We start from the raw sequence: 16,027 nt of genomic DNA on the forward strand, positions 1-16,027 counted from the left end.
AAGTGTAGACCCAGGTTGGCGTTTTAGTTTGTATTGTAGCCAGTTGTTTCCACCATTTTCTCTTGATTCTAGTTAAATCTTTATTCAATAAACCTACTTTAGTTTTATCATAAATGCTTAGAAGTACTGTGAGATTTACAGGAGTGGTAGTTTAGTTTAAAGTAAAACTGGTAAACGGGTACACTGCACATTTGAGTGCAGAGTATCTGGGATTTCTGTGAGTAGTCAGTGTTAGGAGCTGGATGTCACAGGGGAATGAATCAAAGGAACTCAGGGATTGGGGTGCACCTATTGTTAACCTGCAAGATAAAGTTAGGGCTGATGTAGCCCAGAGAAGAGTGCTTGAGTGTCTGAAAGGCTGGTGGTGCCAGGGAGATAACAACCAGCTACCACAAGAAAGACTCCTCCTAACTGGAGGAAGTGGTTAACAAATCTTTGCTACCCCATGAACCATCACATGTGCCCAGGACAGAAGGATGTACTTGAGCTCCTACAGCTTCCCACAATGAAGCAAGTTTTTTTACTTTATATTTGCCTTAATGTATCAGGCATTATCTGGTCTGAAAGACAGTAGGCTAGACAAATGCACAGCCAGCCTTGTATAGCCTTTCCATATAGGACCTTTGAGTCTGTACTTCATACTTGCAATGCAAGCTGGCACAGATTGGCCTTTTCAATATTTCTTTGTCATATAACTTGTGTCAGTTGCTTAATGAAGGTACCAGCCTCTGGCTCTAATTTTCCAGGAGTAATCTCTGGAAAGACATAAAGTGGGAACTGGAAGTGCTACTGTTCTGCTGATCAATGAAATAGCCTGCTCCTGGCATTCCCCATTAGAGAGCTGCTTCTCCCCCCCACATAGTATTTTGGGAGTGAGGAAAAAAACAGCTGTCCATGGAGCCAGTTTTTGTTTTAAATATTGGGTCAAATTCACACAGGGTCTGTTTTTGCAAAGGAATCCTGGCAGCACAAAGCCTCCCACGGGGGGGAATGGTGGTGATGGTGGTGGTGGTAGTGGTACTAGTTGCCAACTTTCCTGCTGCTGAGGGGAAATGTTATGGCTTATAACAGCATGTCTCATTTGAAAATGAGACCTAGGCTTCTAAGTCACTTACGTGCTTTGAAACCTTAACCCAGAGTTTCCAATATTAGATAATCTCTTTCTTAAACATTTTTATATACAGGTGCACTATGCTCCATTGCAATAGCATCCCTCGTGGACCTGTGGGGTCCTAGAGCCCAGGCTCCAGCCTGAGCCCGGAAGTCTACACAGCAGTGAAACAGCCCCACAGTCTAAGCTATGCGAGCATGAATGGGCTAGCACAGACCAGCCACGGGCGTCTAGTTGCTGTGTAGACATACCCTAAGAGGGAACTGGCCAAGGCTGTTAATGAGGAACAGGTGGGCTGATGGGGGCCTGATAGGGGGTAACTGGTCTCTATAAAGAGCCAAAGGGGAACAGGAAACAACTAGAGGGGCTAGGCTAGCATGGACAGTAGAGGGTGGGGAAATGAATGGGGTTTTTGAGGGAGACGAAAGATTTTCTGAACCCAAATGAAGTCACTTTGGAAACTGAAGAAGAGTATCTACTGGTGAAAGAATGGATGCAAAGGGGTGGGAAAAGTAGAAGATGATATCAGCAGAAAAACAAAGCTAAAGAAGGATATATTGGGATAACAGGAAACAAAATGGCAGACAAAGCAGCTAAAAATGCTGTAAGGAATGGAAGGATTGACATAGAATTGCCCTTGACTAAACAGGAATTCAAAAGCCAAGTATAAAAATTGTAAAAGAGGAATGATAAAAAATTGGATTAATGAAAAAGGAAGACTTTTTTGTGTGTGCCCTAGAGTTTTGGATAACAACTTACTTCAGGGCCTGGATAGGATTAATTAGTGTTTTGTTTAGAGTACTAACTGGCCATTGTGGTTTAAACAAAAAACTGTTTTTGAATAAATAGACAAAGATGGACAATGTGCTCTCTGTAAAGTGGAAGAAACAATTGATCACTTCTTATAGGTATGTAAGGGCTTTGATTAAAAAAAAGGGAAAACTTTTTGAGGAATTAAAATGTCTTAAAGTAATAAGTTATTGTTTAGTAAAAACATCAGGGAAATGGGGCATTATTAAAAAGATGTTGTTACGTTACCTGGAAGAGACATGGCAGAGCAAGAGAATATAAATTGCTAACTATTGAAGAATTATAGTTGGACTATAGCTATGGACTATTAAATCAAGTCTGCTTTGCCATAAAAAAGAAACTAGAGGAAGCTATGGCAGAATGAAGCTGTAGAGAGTTAGAAGGCTCCTGTTGTATTCCAGAAAGCAGAAATTTGCAGGAGAGCCTGAGACTTCAGGAACCAAATGATGCCAGCCATGTAGGGCTGGAGGTAGCCTGCCAAATGTAGTGAAGAACCAGAATGAAGCTGGAAGGCTTGGCTTAGCTCCTGGAAAAAGGGAGAAGCTCTAGAACTGTGTGTCAGACACTAAGGGAAAAGGACTGCAGGTAGGAAGGCTTGGGAGTAGCCTGGGGGAGAAGGTTCTCTTTGGGGGGGGCAAGGGAGGAAAAGGCCCCCCAGGACTGAGTGTTTCTATACAAATAAATTAGGCCCAGAAGTGGAATGTCTTAAGGACTCTGAACTGGTGGAGTTTATTTAAGGATCCCTGAAGAGGGTAAACAAAGGGGCAGGATGCTTGTAGCGTTCCCTCTGGCTACAAGGGGGTGCTTGGGAGGTTGCTGCCCTGCCACAATCCCTGCATTCCCTGGCACAGCTTCCCACAGCATGAAGAGAAGCAGGCTCTTCAGAAAAAAGAAGAGGAGTACTTGTGGCAACTTAGAAACTAACAAATTTATTAGAGCATAAGCTTTCGTGAGCTACAGCTCACTTCATCGGATGCATTTGGTGGGAAAAAAAAACTTTGGCTTTTTTTCCCACCAAATGCATCCGATGAAGTGAGCTGTAGCTCACGAAAGCTTATGCTCTAATAAATTTGTTAGTCTCTAAGGTGCCACAAGTACTCCTTTTCTTTTTGCGAATACAGATTAACACGGCTGCTACTCTGAAACCTGTCATTATGCAAGGCTCTTCAGAGTTGCAGTTAGGAGGCTGGAACATGATGGGATGGTGGAGCCTTGCCTCTACTATTAAGTATGCCCAGACGCATAGCTGCACCAGAGCGTCAGGCAGAGTATATTGTGCCAGTTAGAAATCTGGTGCAATTTATTCTCTTCCTGGAGCAGCAGGGGAGCAGAGTTACAATCTCCCTTCTGGGATGCCTTGGAGACAGTGCAACAATGTCAGTCCGTCCCCTTGCAAGCGGATCATTATCTCACAATCTAGTCCTTAGCTGCAATCTAGATATGATACATGAATTTGAGGCTTAGCATAGAAAACTCTTGCTCTGTGGCTTGGAAGTTTATGACCAGCAGTGGGTATAGGGTAATCTCCAAAGACTCGGTCCAGTTCCAGGGCTGCTATGCTTTTATTTTTGAACGTGAAATAGTTGGAAAAGCCCATATTATGCCGTATTGTTGTTTCAGATGGCAGCAAGAAATGTCAAGATGTTGAAACTCACATGATTATGTCTAAGTAACCAACTGAAAATGTGGCAATGAAATGGTTAATTGCATATAGGCTGCATGTGCTCCTGGAAGAAAAGATACAGCAGTGAAGCTGAGCATTCTTCTCTAGTTTCTTCCTCTGTTGCTATGTGTACTGTGATGCTTTGTATTCATCTGGGTCGTTGTTAAAGCTGGTCTAAACACTTCTAATTAATTATGTTTACTGTCAGAAAATGGGATTTTATTCAAATCAGAATTTTCCATGGGAGAAGATTAATTTTAGCAGAATTTTCCACTGGCAAAATCAAAACAAAATATCTTGACAATCTGTGTCTGCCTGAGTGGCTGCAGTCCTTCATGGGAGTTGTAGTTCTGGTCCCTCATGCCCCCAGTCTTCTCTCTAGGCCTTGCTTCCCTGTTGTACTAGGTCTTCCATGATACAGCACACTCTCCCTGTAGCTCAGCTGCTGCAGTGCTTATGGGATGAAAATAAATGTTGAAATATTGGACCTTCCCATGGAACAAATTTTGTTTCCCCTCCCCAGTTCTAATCACTGTCACATGTTTCAAAGGGCAGGATAACTGAGAGGGGCTGAGACCTTTGGCAAGTTGAAAGCTACTTCCTGAGCTGGAACCTTCCCACCAGAGGGCTCACTAGGGAGGTAATCTCAATCAGCAACCACAACACACAAGTCTGTACATGATTTCCAGATAATTAGAGATGTTTCCACTAGTCTGATCAGCAGTAACAGAGTAAACAATGTTGACATGTAGACTGTTAACCCTGTAGCCTAGTAATTACATTGCAGCTCACAAGTTTCTTAGAGCTATTGTCTGCAGAGAGAAAGAATAGCTCTAAAACACGGCATAAGTTCACATTCAAAGAGTACTGGTGCAACCACAAGGGCTAGAAACTTAATTGTTATTACTGGAAACTTAAATTCTGAAGAAAACGAGTCTATCAGAAGTGGCAGAATGCTGTAGCAGTGAATATCAATTCAGAATGACCCCTGCATTGGCTGCATAATGTAAGAATAGACCTTATTGCTGCTAGAATCTTGTTCAGGCCTGTTTAGCCTCAAATGATTGCTAGGAGATAAGAAACTCCCATAAGATTCTAAAACAGACCAAATTAAGAGAGAATCTGATGTGTTCACATGGGAGAAGCCAGGTGCCTATTTTTTTTTTTTTCATTGCAATGTGAAACCACCTATGAGCCTGGTGATTACAATGGGGACAGGATCCAGCTGTAACATCAGATCAGAACCATGGAAACAAGCATGAGTCTGGGAGCACGAGGAGGTGAGATTAAAAGGTCACAATGAAATGACAATAGCATCTCCTCCCCTCAGTTGGAGCATGTTCCCCTGAATGCAGCATTGTAACAAGCTATTGTACATTGTAACAATCTATTGTGTACAATGACTGACCAGAAAAAATATCATTAAGCTGCAATAGAGGGTCTCTTTGTTGTTCCCAGGTACAGAAGACTTGAGAGGTGGGAAGGGCAGCCTCACACATCCTATGTTATGTAAAACTGTAAGCATTCCAGACAATGTGCCCTTTTTCACACAATGGGGTTCTATTAAACAAAAAAATGCATGAACGCTCCATCGGGAATAAATACCATCTGGGCACTTATGAAATTATATTTCAAAGTACCCAGCTGTTTCACATACATTTAAAAATAATGAAAACAAAACAAATAAACTTTCCCTCTTCTGCACAATTGTGATAGTGGAACAATCTATTAGATATTTCATAGCCTGAAACATTTCTTTCCCCCACGCCCCCAAAAAAGCTGACAATGTTCATCAAGTTGAGGTGGTCCGGACCCAAAACTCACCAAACACAGCAGAAAGTCTCCCTGTAATGCCAAAGGGTTTTGGATTAAGTTCAGGTGATACTTGTTATAGCTGAACAATTCTGGATATTAAAAGGGCAATATAATCAAGTTAAACATTAAAGTAAATATATAAAATTTCTTACATTAAAGTAAATATATAAAATAACTCCTTGGAAATTGGAAGTTGAGATCTATCTATTTTGTCTCATTGTTTAACTGCCTTCTGTGCAACAAAGGTATCTCTTATTTAAGGGTTGCTTATTGCTAGTGGGCTTTTTGCTTGTTTTTAGGAAAAAAGATAAAACACCTGTTATAAAAGGAAAAAAAGTATGGACTTTGTAAACAGATATCACTTGGCAAAAGACAAGCCTTTCCTCCATTTGTTAATAGTACAATGCAGAATCAGGGAACAGAAGTAAATTACCCATGGAATTGTGGAAAAGCATCATTTTAAGCCCATAAGTAAAAAGCAAACTTTCAACATTTTTGATTAATTCCTTCTACTCTTTTTTTATTTTGCTTCAGGGATTACAGAAAATCATGTTTTATATAAATCCCACAGTACATTGTCATCTGTGTGTACTGAATTGCTGTGACTGAGATCAAGACCTTTCAGTCTTATCCAGTCACCTTCAAATCACTGTGGACAGTGTTCCCTTACTTAGAATTATAAGAGAGACTATAGCTCTCCTCAGAGTTAGTTATATGTGCAGTACGTGAACATCTTTTGGAGTGCCAAGCAACTGTGACTTCATGAGCCTTTCTTCAGTCACTTATAACCTCCCTCTTCATTTCAGAACACAATATTAGGAAAGTTGGATGTGAAGATAAGTGAAGCCTTCATTCTCCTAACAATCAGCTGTCGGACCTTTTGATTAGATGATTTTGCTATCACCCAAGTGACCCTTATTTTAGGAGTTTTAAAATCTCCATGGACAAAAGGCATCTCTTTGATCCCTCTCTGAATACCTAGTAGTGTGCTTGGAAGGCAGTCAGGTTAGGCTCTCCCCCTTCTGTTACTGCAGCCATTTCACAGTCCAGAGAACTATTCCCAGCTGTTAGAGTTGGAGCAATCAAGAAATAATGTATTTACATAGAAGAGAAAATAACTTGAAACAGGTTATACACAATACAAATATTTAAAAAAAACATTTGGGTGAACCTTTAGTGGAAAACAAAACAAAAATACCTTTAGGATGAGCCATAACTGTTAGTTCTTTCTTTATCCATAATCCTAACTTTTTGGGTACACTTATCCTTCCTTTGGACAAAATCTTTTATGATACTGCCCCAGTAGAAAAACCTGTTAAACACAGATTTACCTTTCACTCGGGACACCGTGCCATTATAATCTAGGTACTGAGCCCTTCAGTAAACTCTGACCAGAGGAGGTAGAAACTTTTCTTCAGCTCTCTGCAAAGGCTGCTTCCAGATTTATACTTGAAATGAGATCCAACTATCTGTGAACCACTCTGAAAAGCTGAGCAGTTGGAACTGGGTGCTGGACAGGCTTTTTTAAAAAAAAATTATTCTTTTCTACTTTTTTTTTTTAAATAAGGTAAAGGCATTTTTGTTTGTTCATTTTACTGAGTTTCTAGAGTTGTTTGCATACCTTTGCTGGGTGAAAGTGACTGACAGCAACACAATAGAAATGTAACTTTCATTATGCACTTGTCTCAAGCTTTCTGGAAAGCTATTCCACGGAGCTTTGTCAACTATATGTACAACTTGCATTCCATCATTCTTTCTTTTCCTTCTAAAAGTCCATAAACTGACTTTGGGAGGAAGTTCCATTTCTTGTTTATGGAACTAATTCATGTATATTATGACTATGGTCATATTTTATCTTATTTGGAACCATATTTGAAAAAAGTAAATTCTTACTTTATTTCAGCTCTGCTGCTGGTTATTGTTAGCTGGGAAGTCCAGAGAGGAGCAAAACCAGGGTAAGGAATGAAGTTTACACTTTCCTGGTGTCTTTGTGTTCTGAGTATAAATAGAATTCTTCCTTGATCATTTCAATTTAACCCTTGAGCATTGTCAAATACAGTACATAAACAGGAAGCCAAATCTTGCAGTCCTAATTTAGGCAAATCTTGACTGAATAAAGATAGCAGGATTTTATATATAAACGACAAGTCCAAAATTAGGGCTGGATTCTGCTCCCATCAAACTCAATGGGAACAGAATCAAGCCTATATAAATTAAAATGCTGACTTTTGTAACAAGCTGCTGTTAGAAGAAAATATGTGTGTGTGGGGGGGTAGGGAGCAAGAAACACAAAGTTAACCAATGTAGAGAGGTAAACAAGTGTGATTTTAATTATTAGTTGGTTGAGACTGGGTGAGTTTCTTGGTTCACATTTCTCAGTCTCTCTTCAGGCTTTAGCAAAACATCAAAGACACTATTGTTCAAGTTTATTTGTGATTCTGTAGCTGAGGAAAGGCACTTTGACAGCTCTCTACAGTAATTTCTGCTGCCTTACTTATTTACAAACTGCATTAATTTTTTTTAACCTTAACTTTGGGACACCTGGCCAGTGGTTACATTTCAGGGCCAGGTTGGCGGAAAGCTTAATGCGCCAATCAATGCTTTGTCCTTTCCATTGTCTCTGGCAGCCAAATAGTCCAAGCACAAATAAAAATGACACCAATTTAATCATCACGTTTACAGTCTTTATCCAGAATTCCAATTAGCTTACTGGAGTTTGGCTTGTGATCCAAATCCTCTTTTACGTTTCACATTGTGATGAGAGCAAAGTTTTCAAAAGAGCTCAGATTCCTGTGGCCTGAGCTCTTTTGAAAATCTGGCCACTTCCTTTGGTGCCCAAATGGGAGGTGAGGTCTTTTATCCTCTGCAACTGGGACTAGATTTCCAGAGTCTTACTCACTGGATGCTCAGCTTTAGATGCTCTCTAGTTCAATTTTAGGTCCCTACTTCCATCCATCCATCCAGCTCACTGGTCCTCTACCTATGTAATTTCAATATATGAAAAGGAGTGTCTGTACCTCCTCAGTCACATTCAGTATGTGCCTCTAGTTCTAAACATAACCCGAAATCTTTTGCAGTAGTTGAAGCAGCACTTTTAAGGATACAGACGTCCCCCGACCTATGCAATTGTTCCGTTCTGGAAAGCCTTGCATAACTCAAATTTTGCGTAAGTTGGAAATGTATACCCATACGTTATGCAAAAATTTCTGCAACTTGAAAATCCTATTTCTGGCTTATGGAACTTTTTCTGTAAGTGTGAATTTGCGTAAGTTGGATCTTGTATAACCTGGGGAGCGTCTGTAGTGTCAGTTTGTAAATCACATTCTTAATTTTTCTCCTGGGTAAAATTACTGATAGCTCTCTAAAATTCACATATTTGTAATTTTCCATTTCTTATCTCCATCTGCCAGTGCGGATTGAAGGGGTTGCTGAAGCATTAATACTTTTTGCTCACGTACAACATCATCACACCTGTGCACTGCTCTGAAAGTCATGTGCAGTTTCCTCCCTTTGCTCCAATGGAATCAGGTGTAAGGAGAGTACAGAAAATGTTCATGGGAGGATATCTCTAAGGAATTTAATTCCTTTTAGATGTATATGTGTGTGTGTGTGGGGGGGAGAATGCCACCCTGCTCCAATTTGGTGCAAGAGGTGGGTGGCTCTCTAATTACTTGTGCTAACTTAAACACTGACTCTTTAAGGACATGTTGGTTCAAACGCAGGGAGTTCTGGGGAAGGCAGATTACCAGGTGCTTGCCTAGATCCGTTTCTCTTCTGTTGAATGTTCCCTACAACATATTCTTTCAAATACTTGCCTAAAAGTAGTAGAGGTAGTTTATTTGAACTTTTGAAAATACTGCATATACAAGACAGGTGTGTTAACATTTAATAGCAAACAGTTTGTGAATATTCAGATATTAAATTTCAACCCAATGTGTCTTCAGTTGCCACCTTTAATTTGGTAATGACCTCTCAAGGTTCAGTTTATACAGTTTAGAAAAAAATTATCCAATATTCCTCCACTAGCCAATCTACTGTAAAATTCAGGCAAAGTCCACTTCTTTGAAGTTTCAATGGTCTCCTAAAATTTGTCTACCTCTCACCTTTATTGGGTATAATCTTCCAAAGCCTGAAGCAGTGGAGTTACACCAGGGAGGAATTTGTCCCACTCTGCTTGTTCCAATAATAGTTCTGCAGTGTTAGGCAGAGACTACAGGAATTACTTCAGGTTTTGCAAATTTGTATCAAATGTGAGAGAGCTAGTCATATTCTTCAAAGAAGAGGTCTTGATCTGAAATTTGCTCATTGTAATTTTGGTTATTGCAGGTATGTTGGACACTTTTAATTTTATAGGCTGGACCTAGGGAGGTCAGATACCAAATTAAAAGTGGCCATTGCTGGCACCTTGGCTTGAAATTTAATATTTGAGAAATTATTAATCCAATAAGACTACAGTGGGGAGGAATTTTGACCACTATGTTGCATATGTTAGCCAAAGATCTGTTTAAATATACTTTTTACAAATTTTGACAGATGGTTTAAAAAGAAAGGGAGTCTGCCATGTAAGCAAAGGGAATTATTTGGAAAGGATGAACTGGTATTTGCTGTTCTTCAGGCCTAGTGGTTACTTTCTCTAAGGAATGAAAGTAAGTGAAGATGCTCGCTCTGTGCAGACAAACAGTGGCAATGGTGCTCAGTTTCTGAAGATAGGTCCTCTCACTTATAACTGTGTAAAACTACTTTAACTCCATTGTCTTCAGTAGACTAACTCTTGATTTACAACAATGTGAGTGGCAAATCAGATCCAGTGGGCTGTCCTAAGTCAGCTGTTATGAAGGAGATAAAATTCATGGAAACCTGGTTTAGTGTCCCTCATTGGGACCCTCTGAAAAGTCTCTTGTCTTGATACCCCCAGATGTGTAAACTGAAACATTGGAGAATATTAGTATCCAGCTGTGTCTCCTACAGCATCTTCTCCTCTTTCACGTTTCACAAATTAATGCGCTCTCCTTTGGAGAGATGCTGCATATATTCCACATATTCTTGTTTGAAATAAAGTAACATTCTGCCTTGTAAATGGTCTGTGCAAATGAATTGTTCTCATGGGGAAAAGGTCAGATTGGACAGCTATGATAACCAGGCCTTTGGAGGTTGTGGGAACTCTGACTTTTAGAGAAACAGTAATTATTATTACTGAACTTTTAGTGCAAGACTCTCAGCTGGTATAAACTGACAGTTCTATTGATTTGAAGAGAGTTATGTTAATCCATATCATCTGAGAATCTGGCCCTTAATTTTCTGCATGGTGTCTCTCTTTTAAAAGATGAGTCAATTGTTCAGATAGTGTAAACACAAACACAATTACTTAGTTTATGATGCATATAATTTAGTTCCTTTCATTGCTTAGAATCTGATCTTAATTATTCTACTCATTCCAGCCCCTGTCTTCTTCCACATAATATGCTGAAGGAAATAAGTTAGTTTAAAAACCTCTGTGGTGTTTTGATCTTTTGAGGCTGTATTCTCTTCTCAGGAATAGTGGGGATGCAGATGGAAATAGTAGATCAGACAGGAAAAGGGAGCAGAGAACAGGGATACCTGAGAAACCCTGGTTCTAACCTTCTTTTGAGCCACCCCTCAGTTTATCCCTACTGCCTTTGAAAAGAAGTAGCTGTGTAGCCAAGTTAGAGGTTGCCCTGTGTGACTCCTATGTGAGAGGTGGGTAGCTAATGATGCTTTAAGAAACCCAAATCCTTTTTTTTTATGGGGATTTTAATCCTCAATGGGAGTAACATTCCACAGAATGGTTGTTCCCTGACTTCTTCCCCTACATTCCTTGGCTAGGCCCAATTTTCCTGTATGGCTCTTTGGCATGCAAACTTCCTGTTGAAGGGAAAATAATTATGTACGGTGACAGCATCTCTTTCCAGGAACTCTACCACAGCATTTCCTGAGGTTTTGCTCTACACCATTCTGTGCAGTCAGAGGGGTTGGAGTACGGTAGGCTCCATGCACTAATGATTTGACAGAAGACTATAAAAGCAAGACATTCATACCTATGGATGAAATATCATCCTCACTTCCATTACCTAGGCACAATGGAATGTAGCAAGTCATTAAGGTGGCATCTTGTTTTAACTACATACTGGAGAATATGTGGCACAGTTCACTTTTAGCTCCTGGGCACCAGGATTTTAAGTGCAAATACTGAATGTGAAAAAAATCTTAGTTCTGGCACAGAAAGAATAATAGAAACTCTCTGCTTTTATTGTGCTTTTGGTCACCTTTAACCTTTCAAGTTGTTGTTAATGTGTGAAAATTTTCCCTTTTTGTCTGTATTATAAAACTGTGTGTGCTGCTCAACTTTCTTCATGGGCAGTAAAATCTACTTTGTTAGCTTAAGCATGGCAAAATAGATCTATTCTATTCCTAGAGTAAAATGAATTCATTAAAAGACCTAAAATGTGAATATTGTATGTATATCCTACATTTGGGCACCTGAGAAATGGATGTTTTTAGGTGACCAAAAATTGATGCACAAGAATACTGAGAATGCAAAATAAATGCTGGGATTCTAATTTTTCCCAAAAATAGAAAAAATGAAAAATGAAGTTTTGTATGTTTATTCCCTCATCAAGTCATGGGTCAGGGACTTCCTGGAGGATGGGGAAAGAAGGGAGTAAACATCTATCCCTAGTACAAAGCCTAATGTAGAGTCCTCCTCCTTTCAGCTCATACCTCTTCTGTCAGAGAAATAAAACAAAATATGGGAAAATGAATATATCAAAATATCTAACTTAAAAGTTGCTGCCTCTTGTTTTTCCATTCTTCCCTTCTATTCTCTCTTTCCTTCCATCCTACACTTTCACCTTCCTATTGGGCTAGATTCTGTAATTATTTATTTTTCATAAATTCTAGGCCCAAAAGGGACCCATATGATCATCTAGTCTGACCTTCTATATAATCCAGGCCACTCAGTAGTTCTGGGATCTGTTTAGCAGCTCTCATTCAGACAAGTCAGCCATTTAAGCTCAATGAGATTATTCATGTAAATACTACTCTGGAGTAAATTTAATATTAATTTATGTAAATGGCATCTAGATTCCATGGTGATGGCCATATTAGAAATGCATGTAAATATGTATATAATATATGTATGAGAATAGGGTACATAAAACAACACTTCAGGTGAGCTCCTCTTGCTCGCTCTCTCTCTCTCTCTCTCTACCTGGAACACTAAGAGTGCTACTTCTGATTCATACTTTTAATAGAGAGATTTCTAACCCCAAATCAAAAATCTAAATATCCCACTTTAGGGAAGAATACTGTGACTGGTCCTGATTTCTGTAACCTCAGGTTCAAACACCCATGAATTTAGAAGATCAGATCTGATTCCAAACTCTACAGCTGAAGCCTCTCTCTCCTTTTAAAAATACAAAATTGAGAATTGTCTGGCTGCTTTTGAGACATTAAATGTACTGGATAGGCCAGCATCAACACTATTGGTTTTGTTGCTTGAAGTGTATGTATCTGGCATTCAAAGACAGGTAATTGGTAATGGGGAAGGGCGGGGGAGACATGTATATATTCATTTCAGAGTTTCATCTACATAACAGATACAGTCTAACCCTCAATGCCTCTTCTGTCAGGTGCAGAAAACCCCCAACCTCCATGTATTTCAGATAGAGTCAAATGTGGATAGCTCCATGAAGGTTAAAACTAAGAATCCTAAATAGCCTCCTCCTCAAAAGCAGGAAGCAAAATGATAATTAGTTCAGTAGGTCAAATTAGACTGTGGAATAGTAAATACTCTTCAGTATAATATGTAACTGTTCTTCATACCAAAGTCCATATTAATACTACAGAATGAATAAACATGAACAGGAAAATAAAATAAAAATCCTTTTACAACAACCAGATACAAATATCTAGAGAGCCTGGCCAAATAACCCAAGGGTTATGTTTTATTTACCAAAATAACATAAGGTTTTACAGACAAATAATCCCAGAAAGTCATGAAATATTTATAAAATGCCACTAATGATATTTTCTCAAGCAAGTCTGTTTTGCCTGCAAGCTTGGGAATTCAGTGCCTTGCCTGGTTTGAGCCAGACAAGCAGGCTCAGAGGTAGTCTAGGCACATCAGGTGGCAGTTCCCAAGGGGGTTTCTGCAATCCAACCCGTCACAGTAGGGATAGGATACAGAGGGACCTAGACAAATTAGAGGATTGGGCCAAAAGAAATCTGATGAAGTTCAACAAGGACAAGTGCAGAGTCCTGCACTTAGGACGGAAGAATCCCATGCACTGCTACAGGCCCGGGACCAAATGGCTAGACAGCAGTTCTGCAGAAAAGGACCAAGGGGTTACAGTGGACGAGAAGCTGGATATGAGTTAACAGTGTGCCTTGTTGCCAAGAAGGCTAATAGCATTTTGGGCTGTATAAGTAGGAGCATTGCCAGCAGATCAAAGGACGTGATCATTCCCCTCAATTCGGCATTGGTGAGGTCTCATCTGGAGTACTGTCCAGTTTTGAGCCCCACACTACAAGAAGGATGTGGAAAAATTGGAAAGAGTCCAGCGAAGGGCAACAAAAATTATTAGAAACTGGAGCACATGACTTATGAGGAGAGGCTGAGGGAACTGGGATTATTTAGTCTGCAGAAGAGAAGAACGAGGGGGGGATTTGATAGCTGCTTTCAACTACCTGAAAGGGGGTTCCAAAGAGGATGGATCTAGACTGTTCTCAGTGGTAGCAGATGACAGAACAAGGAGTAATGGTCTCAAGTTGCAGTGGCAGAGGTTTAGGTTGGATATTAGGAAAAACTTTTCACTAGGAGGATGGTGAAGCACTGGAATGGGTTACCTAGGGAAGTGGTGGAATCTCCTTCCTTTGAGGTTTTTAAGGTCAGGCTTGACAAAGCCCTGGCTGGGATGCTTTAGTTGGGGATTGGTCCTGCTTTGAGCAGGTGGTTGGACTAGATGCTCTCCCGAAGTCCCTTCCAACCCTGACATTCTCTGATTCTAGATTAAGTGCTTTGGAGGAGGAGGATCTGACTTCCTGCTTCTGTTCTCGCTGCTGCCATGAAGTTCCAGCAGCTACTGTGCACAATGACAACTGAGAAATTCCTAGTAAAAGCATTGTCTCTGAAAAGCTCAGACAGATAGCCGTGCCATATGTTTTTCAAAAAAAGTAAATAAATATTGGTTGTAATGTCAAATATAGTTTGTTTATAAATGGGTAGATCTGCAAAATTCAGGTCCTGATATAAACTTTTCAACCTTTGCAGGTGTCTAGATCTTGGATTTAATTTGGGTCCACTATCACACTGGGACTGAATTGAGTCCATTAAGGTTTGTTCATCAGAGTTTGCATTTCAACAGTTTTCATATAGCTTCTTTTTAAAGAATTTGAGGCCATTTATCGACTCTTAAAACTTAGCTTTGAAAATCTCAACCTTTCAATGTATCTTCGTATTTTGTGTCTAAATCCTCTATCAAGTTATGAAAATCTCAATCCAAATGTCTATCCTAATTTCCTGAGTCATACTTTTTCATGCAACCTTTGTATTTCGACTAGAGATTTAAGAAAAGCAAAGATTACACAATAAACTTCTAATAGAAGAGCAAAACATGATCACATAGGTTTCTCAGATCATAAAACAATATTAATACCGCAACTTATTCAAAAACCCTCTCCACATATGACATCCATGCTTGCTCATACGTTGTCCTCTTACATGAGTCAGGCATAAGGGATAGTTCCTGAATAATTTTTTTCAGGGTGTTGGCAGTATACTATGCTCAGTGTCAATATCTTCCCATATCTGATCAGCTAATTCTTTGTGGGTTTTAATGCATTGAAATATTTCAGAAACTTTATTTTGAACTGTGTACTTTATAGTCCGTCATCTTAGGCTTTGACCTCATAAGTTCTCACAAGCTAAGTAGAATTGAACCTGGTCAGGTTTTGGATGAGAGTGCTCCAGGATGTGTTGCAGTGATTTAGTAGGTAGAATTCTTTCCTTTGACTCAGCACTGATTTGATTTAATTCTCCAGCAAAACGGGAAGGGGCATTAAAACTAAGGTTCCAACTAATTCTAGGTGTTAAAGATCTCACAGCACTTTTTGCAAATGGAGGAACTGTTTTCCCAGAGTCTTAGGCTATGTCTACACTTGCGGAGTTTTTGTGCTGTCAGTTTAACTGGTGATAGTGAACCAGTGAAAGAAATGGCCCACCTTGATTATCACCACAAAAAGTTTTCCTCCTTTCCCCCCCTCCTTCCTGCTGGTAATAGCTTATCTTAAGTGATCACTCTCCTTACAGTGTGTATGATAAAACCCATTGGTTCATGTTCTCTGTGTGCGTATATAAATCTCCCCACTGTATTTTCCACCAAACGCATCCGATGAAATGAGCTGTAGCTCACGAAAGCTTATGCTCAAATAAATTTGTTAGTCTTTAAGGTGCCACAAGTACTCCTTTTCTTTTTTTAGTGAAAGGAAAGCACTGGTTTGTGTACTCACTTACTTCCACAGGCGTCAGAGAGTGTTTACATTTGCAGCACTTCCATCACAGATGAGAGCAGTGCACTGAGGGCAGCTATCCCACAGTGCAGCTCTCTCCA

At 39.7% G+C, this 16,027-nt stretch overlaps 1 long non-coding RNA gene across 1 annotated transcript in view; it reads left to right on the forward strand.

Annotated features, from left to right (window-relative positions):
• The window catches only part of LOC119855813, a 165,124-nt gene that overhangs the window by 27,464 nt on the left and 121,633 nt on the right, over positions 1-16,027 (forward strand). The window contains exon 2 of the long non-coding RNA XR_005293041.1: positions 7,303-7,354. This is a non-coding gene — a long non-coding RNA (uncharacterized LOC119855813). The remainder of the gene's footprint in view (positions 1-7,302; positions 7,355-16,027) is intronic.

Source organism: Dermochelys coriacea, chromosome 5, assembly GCF_009764565.3.
Source record: "Dermochelys coriacea isolate rDerCor1 chromosome 5, rDerCor1.pri.v4, whole genome shotgun sequence".
In the NCBI taxonomy this organism is placed as follows: domain Eukaryota; kingdom Metazoa; phylum Chordata; order Testudines; family Dermochelyidae; genus Dermochelys; species Dermochelys coriacea.